The sequence below is a fragment of the Saccostrea echinata genome, unplaced genomic scaffold, assembly GCF_033153115.1.
Source record: "Saccostrea echinata isolate AGI-Se365-2 ecotype Australia unplaced genomic scaffold, CSIRO_AGI_Sech_v1 ptg000008l, whole genome shotgun sequence".
Lineage (NCBI taxonomy): Eukaryota > Metazoa > Mollusca > Bivalvia > Ostreida > Ostreidae > Saccostrea > Saccostrea echinata.
Window position 1 is genome coordinate 3,825,007 of NW_026889757.1, and position 8,668 is coordinate 3,833,674.

Consider the following 8,668-nt stretch of genomic DNA (forward strand, 5'->3'; position numbering starts at 1 on the left):
GAGATCTGACAAACGAAATATGAATCTTAAAATATTTCTATATCATATGGGTGCCTTATTTCCTTACAGAAAAAAACATTCGTTAAGTGTGCAAATGGTCTATTGAAAAATAAACATTATAACAAAAAGATATGAAAAACTTGGGTGAAGGCTGTCAAAATAATGGTGAATATTTTACAACCAGGAGAACAATATTAATAAAAAAGTGGAATTAAAGAGAAAGCTGTCGTTTTATTATTGCAAAGTGAAGCCAGAGCTACAATATGGCTTATACAGGTTTCCTCTTTAGTCAAGAGGTCCGGTAGTTATAATTGCATTGAGGAAAGTTCAGCTGTGAGGGGTGTCCAAATACCGGTTCACGGGGTTATTTTCTTGTGTCTGACAAGTCTGCTGCAAATAATCATAGAGATGTACAGGAAATTTTGGGAAAAGGAGCATTTACAGAGCTTAGCCATCTTCCATATTCGCTAGATCTCATTGTGAAATCTTTTTATTCTAAAATCTAAAGAAAACAATCAAAGGAAGACTTTAAATTTTAGTTTCTGATGGAGAGTGCTATTCATCAGTGTCTTTCGAGCATCTCTAAAAAGGAGTATGACGAGGTGTTCTGATCATGGGTACAACGACTTAAGACATGTGAAGAGGTTAACAGGGAATACTTTGAGGGATTAAAAATATAAAGAAATGATTCTTGTGCTTGTCTTATTTTAAGATCACATTTTGCATCACTTATTTAACGACCCTCGTACGTAGTGAAACAACTATTTCATTTTTTTCCTGATTTTGCATTATTGGGATCTGTTTAGTTCATTTCTATGACATCTTCTAATTGTTGATATCGTCATTTTAATGTAAATAAATGACACAACTTCGATTCAAACAATCTATTTTGTTTAGTGGTATCAAACAGAGAAAAACTATTTTCAGTAGATCTACATAGATAAACTTGAAATATGAATTTATTTTCAAACTGAACATACTGAAATGATTTCTTTAATTTCTTGATTGTTTGTTTGTTTGTATGTTGTTTGACGTCCCTCTCGAGAATTTTTCACTCATATATAGACGCCACCACTTGCCGGTGGAGAGCTGCAAATTTTATCCTATACTCGGCACTTATGGCCATTGAGCAGTGAGGGATCTTTTTCGTGCCAGCACCTACTGCTCGGTTTATATGGTCTCATCCGAGGGACCGGTCTCCACGTTCCACAGTGGGATTCGAACCCGCGACGAAAGGATCAACTCCTTACTTCGCGACTCTAGAGCATACGCTCAACCACTGCGCCACGCGGGCGAATTCTATGGATTGTATCAATTTTCTCGGCATTTCCTTACTTATGAGTGATATGCTAAGACACTTAATATACCTATGTGATTACAGTATACGAGGGTTGTCCATAAAGTTCGTAAACAATGATGTTTTTGTCAAAAGTTAATGGTCCTGAATCTACTTATTGTATATCAAGATTGCCATTTTGAACAAACAAATCGATAATTTTTCAGGTTCCATTCCGGTTTGCTTTTGGAAAAGTTCTTTTCTTATCAATGAAATACATGTTATTTAAATTCAACACTATCAAACGTTATATGTGAGAGATCTAGAAAACACTAGACTGAAGCTAGCAGCCAATAACAGCAGCCATTAAGCCCGTAGAAGCTAGCAGCCACTAAGGAAATTCATCAAAGGACTGAGAGTACTCTGACGCAATACTGTTTAATGCCTCATTTTCGACAATTTATAATTAATAATTAGATAATTAATGCAACACTTAATTATTAATTAATAATTCAAACACTTGGAGGCAGTTAAGCTCACCTGCATAAGGAAAATTATGCGGTTTCACAACAAACAAACAAACAAACAAAAAGAAGAAAATGTCACCATCTTTGACCGCTTAAGAATAAAACAGCATTGGATAGGTTAAGTACTTCCGGGAGAATCCCTTTTAGGCTCTTTTACGGGTCTCAGGAACATGATGGTGCCAAAAGGCTAACCTGAAATTTGCTTACTCCTAATATTTACATTGATAAGGGTTTGAAGGTAATTTAATCTATTTTAAGTTATGATCCTTGAAGTGTGCTTCGAACAATTACTGGCTCAAGGTATAAGGGTCCACAGGGCTATTATATACGGCCATAGAATTTAGGCTGAAGTGGTACCACCAAGTGGTGCCAAGGGCGGGTTACGTATTTCAAGCAGCTATTATACCTCTTATCTTATAAGTGTGCTTTAAATCATTACTGTGCAAGATAGAAGATTTCTAGGACTATCTTTCCCGCAATCGGTTTGAGGCTGTAACGGCACCACCAAGTGGTGCCAACGGTGGGGAACATCTTTCATGCTTTCATTTTTCAACCATTATTGACCACTAGAACAAACTAACACTAAATTGGAAAAAAGTTAAGGGCCTTAGGGAGTATCCTTTGTCAACTTTTTGACAGGTTCCAATGACTAGAAAAGGCCAGTTAGGTAATCTGAACTTTGTTGTTTTTCACATTGTCTATTGATATACGGATTAAAAGTCAGATGTTATACCCCTTATCTTTGAAGTGTGCTTCAAATCATTACTGGGACAAGGTAGAGGGCCCCTAGGACTATCATTTCCCGCTATCAGAATGTTGCTGTAGTGGTACCACCAAGTGGTGCCATGAGTGGGGCACGTATTTCAAGCATTCATTTTGAAAGCATCTTTGGCTACTAGAACAAAGTAACACTAGTGAAAGGTTGAGGACCTTAGGGAGAACAGTTTGCCAGGTTTCTGAAGGGTCCTGAAAAAGAAAAAGGGCCAGTAAGCTAACCTGAACTTTGTTGTTTTTCATTTGTTTTTTAATATACGGGTTAAAGGTCAGCTATTATACCCCTTATCTTTGAAGTGTGCTTCAAATCATTACTCGGACAAGGTAGAGGGCCCTTAGGACTATCATTTCCCGCTATCAGAATGTTGCTGTAGTGGTACCACCAAGTGGTGCCATGAGTGGGGGACGTATTTCAAGCATTCATTTTGAAAGCATCTTTGGTTACTAGAACAAAGTAACACTAGTGAAAGGTTAAGGACCTCAAGGAGAATCATTTTCCAAGTTTTTGAAGGGTCCCGGGGAAGTTAAGAGGCCAGTAAGCTAACCCGAACTTTGTTGTTTTTCACATTGTGTTTTAATATACGGGTTAAAGGTCAGCTATTATACCCCCTTAATGTTGAAGTGTGCTTCAAATTATTACTGGGACAAGGTAGAGGGCCCCTAGGACTATCATTTCCCGCTATCAGAATGTTGCTGTAGTGGTATCACCAAGTGGTGCCATGGGTGGGGCACGTATTTCAAGCATTCATTTTGAAAGCATCTTTGGCTACTAGAACAAAGTAACACTAGTGAAAGGTTGAGGACCTTAGAGAGAACAACTTTCCAGGTTTCTGAAGGGTCCCGACAAAGAGAAAGGGCCAGTAAGCTAACCTGAAATTTGTTGTTTTTCGTTTGTGTTTTAATATACTGGTTAAAGGTCAGCTATTATACCCCTTATCATTGAAGTGTGCTTCAAATCATTATTGGGGCAAGGTAGAGAGCCCCTAGGACTATCATTTCCCGCTATCAAAATGTTGCTGTAGTGGTACCACCAAGTGGTGCCATGGGTGGGGCACGTATTTCAAGCATTCATATTGAAAGCATCTTTGGCTACTAGAACAAAGTAACACTAGTGAAAGGTTAAGGACCTTAGGGAAAACCACTTGCCAGGTTTTGGAAGTGTCCCTGGGAAAAGAAGGGGCCAGTTAGCTAACCTGAACTTTGTTGTTTTTCACTTTGTGTTTTAATATACGGGTTAAAGGTCAGTTAATATACCCTTTATCTTTGAAGTGTGCTTCAAATCATTACTGGGGCAAGGTAGAGGGCCCCTAGGACTATCATTTCCTGCTATCAGAATGTTGCTGTAGTGGTACCACCAAGTGGTGCCATGAGTGGGGCACGTATTTCAAGCATTCATATTGAAAGCATCTTTGGCTACTAGAACAAAGTAACACTAGTGAAAGGTTAAGGACCTTAGGGAAAACCACTTGCCAGGTTTTGGAAGTGTCCTGTTGAAGGAAAAGGGCCAGTAAGCTAACCTGAACTTTGTTGTTTTTACACTTCAAAGGTAAAGGAGGTAGTAGTCTTTCTTTAACTTCATCTCACAATGCAATGTAAAAAAAGTTTGGTTTAGTCTACTGGTCCCTTCCAGGGCCAGAGAGCCGGAGATCCCTCAAAAAGTTGACAAGATATACTAAATAAGAATACTTACCCATAGGAGTGCTATTTTAAATGTTGTCCAAAGATGACAAAGAGAAAATTGCTAACAATTTGGTCCCAAACCTTAACACTACTTAATGGCACCCTTACAACCCAAATGTGACAATGGGAAACGATAGCCCTATTTTGCCTCAGTCTTGGTTGAATGCACTATTCAAAGGCAAGGTTGATAATTGCTGATATTTAACTCTTTCAAACAATAGATCGTCCTTGGGTAGGGGGTATGCAGTGACCTTGAATCAATTTTTTAGATGAAAGATCAACTCAACTAGCTTTGCATTAGAAAAACTTTGTTCAGAGTATGTCTTCTCTCTCCTTGGCCTTACCTGGCTCAAACTTTACTCACAGAGTATCCATTGGCGAAGGGTGTTCAAGGACTTGAGCCATTTTTTTCAAACAAATGTCAAGGTAAAGAAAACCTCCTTGTGTAAAATCCTTGTTCAGAGCATCTTTTCTCCCCGCTTGGCTCTTTTGAGCTCATACTTTATACTTAGAGTCCTCTCGGGTAGAGGGTTTGCGGTGACATTGAGCCAATTTTCTAGATGAAAGGTGAAGGTAAGAAAATCTCTTTGCATAAATATATACTTGTCTAGAGTAAACGTTCTTTCTAATTTTTATAGATGAAAGGTCAAAGTCAGTAAACTCTTTGTGTACAATTCTTGTCCAGGGTTTTTTTTTTCTCTCGTTTGCCCTCCCTGGATGAAACATTTATTTTCTAGGATGGTTGTCAAGTTTATAGAAAACCTCTGCAAATAAATTTCTTGTTCATTTTTCCTTCCATCCAGGTCACAAAGAAAACTACAACTGAGTTCAAGGCTTAAATCCATTACAAAATACATGACTGTTTTCATATTTTGAGTATGCAAAAATGAACCAAATTATGTTCGAAAATTACTCACATAGACCCTCACCAGACTTGTTGCAGACCTGTAAACGGGTAAACAGGGTACAAATACCATAATTACTATATGGGCCTGTACAAAATTGGACTAGGCAGCAATTAATCATCATTATTCTAATCAAAATAACAAGAAACACACTAGAGGTGTGATAAAATATATTGAGAAACAAAGGGTTAATTTCTATTGTAAAACGTTATATTTTGTATGTTGTTAAACCATTCCCTCACGTTGATTTGGTCCCTCCCTTCGACAAGAACCAAATATCATGGCACTTTGGAAAAGTTTGCTAACATAAACTCACCCTATGAATGCAAAATTTTGGGAACAGCTTTATATTGAGTATTTTGTTAGGCAAGTGTTCCACCCCACCCCCACCCCAACCACCACCAGCCTTTATTTTTAGCTCATTTGATCTGACGGATCAAATAAACTTTTATTTCTGATTATAATCTCTGTTGTTGTTGTTGTCTTTGGCGTAAAATTTTTACAATATTATCTTCTCAAGAACTGCTGGACCAGTTTAAACAAAATTGCCTAAAAGTTTCCTTGGGTAAAGGGGATTTAAGTTTGTTCAAATAAGGGTAAAGCTCATTTTAAGGAGATATAAGATGACTGAAAATTTCAAAAGTCTTATTCTCAAGAACCACTGAGTCAGAAAAGTTTGATTTATTTGAAAGCTTCATAACATAGTGTAGATTTAATTTGTCCACACATGACCCTCAGGGATAGGGTGGGGCCATAAGAGGCAATTAAAGTTTTATAATGGAACGTATAAGAAATACAAACTTTTCAAGACCCACTTGGCAAGAGCAATGGAAACTTATTGCGATAGCTTCATTACATATTGTGGAATCAAAATTGTTTTTACAAAGCACTACTCCTCCTACCGTTTTATCTTATTTGAATGAGACTGTACAAGTAGATTATACTAAGATACATTATTCTGTTAATCTTCTTTAAAGAGATTTAGTTGAACAGTGTTGTCATGGTTAGTAAGGTAGATACAGTCAAACCTCATTATCTCAAACTAGATGGGGCCACTATTAAAGTTTGAGATATCCGATGATTCGAGACAACCTTGAATTTATACATGTTATAGGTGGATTCATGAATCCCTATTTGACCCCCAGGGTGCAAATGAAAACTCCAAAACATTATTGCACATCTACAGGACACCACCCTCCATTTTTCATAAGATGATTAGGTTACTGTGTACAAGAGGCCCAGCGGCCACATCGCTCACTTGAGCACTGTGGCTAGGAAAAAAGCAAAAATCAGTTTAGTATTGAAAAGCTTAAATGCATAAGTGGTCCCAACCTACCCCTAAAAGGGAGTGGGGATATGATTTGAACAAATTAAGATCTACACTAACTCAGGATGCTTACATAATTTTTTGACTGTGACTTTTTTCTCTACAAGTTTGAACTTTTATTGTGGCCCCACCCTACTGCTGGAGGTCATGATGTGAATAAACTTGAATCTACACTATCTGAGGATGCTTCCATATATATATGACAAAAGATTTTTCCTATATATTCCTATGTAAAACTTTGATCGTTCATTGTGGCCCCACCCTTACCCGGGGGTCATGATTTGAACAAACTTGAATCTACACCACCTGAAGATGCTTCCACATAATTTTGACCAATCATAGCTTTGCTGTTCTTGAGAAGAAGATTTTTGAAGATTTTTCCTATATACTTTATGAAAACTTTGATCTTCCATTGTGGCCCCACCCTACCTCCGGGGGTCATGATTTGAACAAATTTGAATCTATACCACCTGCAGATGCTTCCAAATATATTTGACCAATTATAGCTTTGCTGTTCTTGAGAAGAAGATATTTCCTATATACTTCTCTGTTAAACTTTGATTGTCCATTGTGGCCCCACCCTACCCCCGGGGTTCATGATTTGAACAAACTTCAATCTACACTATCTGACACTAATTCCATATGAGTTTCATTTTTCCTGGCCCATTGGTTCTTGAGAAGAAGATTTTTCAATAATGCCATTAAACCCCTTCACCCAAGGATACTTTGTGCCAAGTTTGATTGAATTTGGTCCAGTAGTTCTGGAGAAGAAGATGAAAATGTGAAAATGTGAAAAGTTTACGACAACGCCAACTACAACGACGACAGACAACGGACAAATTTTGATCAGAAACGTTCACTTGAGCCTTCGGCTCAGGTGAGCTAAAAATGTAAGAGGGGTTCTGGGAACCAGGGGCTTTTTGTATAAAAGGTCATTTTTCGACCCCATATGACCCTAAGGGTAAAAATGAAAATTCCAAAACCTTATTGCACATCTACGGGACACCATCAATCATCTTCCATAAGATGATTAGGCTACTGTGTAAAATGTAAGAGGAGTTCTAGGAACCAGGAATTTTTTGCATTTTTACCTCCATTTGACCCCAGGGTAAAAATGAAAATTCAGAAACCTGAATGCTCATATACAGGACACCACTAATCATGTTCCAAAAGATGATTAGGATACTATTTTAAATGTAAGAGGAGTTCTGAGAACGAGGTTTTAGTAGAATGAAATATGAAGATAAAACGGTATTCAATCTCAGAAGTCCAATGAAACGATACAAATTTGAAGCAGAGCAAACGCGGACCTCAAAAATTAGAGGTGGGCTCAGGTGCCATGGAGGAGTAAGCATCCTCTCCCGACCGGTCACATCCGTCGTCTGCTCCTTGTCATGATCGGGAAACAAAAACCAGATAAATCCGCAGACAGTTCAGTGTATAAATAATATCATAACAATTAGTATGAGAAACATCAGTCAGCATTTGACTCAATAATAGGTTGTATGTGCTGACAAGGTCATTGTATCGACCTAAAAACTTGCGAAAAGATGACTTCAAACGACACTGTTGATACCCTTGTTTCGTCAACTTGTTTGTCAATAGCTTGCCTCGTTTTAGAAATTGTTCATACGTAGAGCATGCTCTTGCGTATCGAATCAACTGAGAGACATAAACACCATATGCAGGTGATAAGGGTAAAATTAAAAATTTCAAAACCTTATTGCAAACCTTCAGGACACCGCCTATCATATTCCAAAAGACTGATTGGTTACTGCGTAAAATATAAGAGGAGTTTGAGGAAGAAGCAAATGTGACAGACAGACGGACGGAATAGGGTAACAACATTACAAGAAAACTGTACAGGACCTGGATATCGAATATCTGAAACATAATCCTCCATCGTGTTCATGTTCTTCTTCACCCTATAAATAGTCCTGCAGGACACGTTATTACTGGTGACGTAAATATAGTTAATAATGAGGACCTTAGATAATTAATTTTAAAAGGTCCTAAATATAGGGAATCCCGATCCTTCAACTGGCGTCGAAATTTCTTAAATATTATGGATTCTGTAGAGGATTACGCCAGGCGATGGGCCAGATATGAAAAAGAACACCTTGACACTTTGTCAGAATGGATTAAATGTATCAGATGTATGTTAAAATCGCGCATTAAA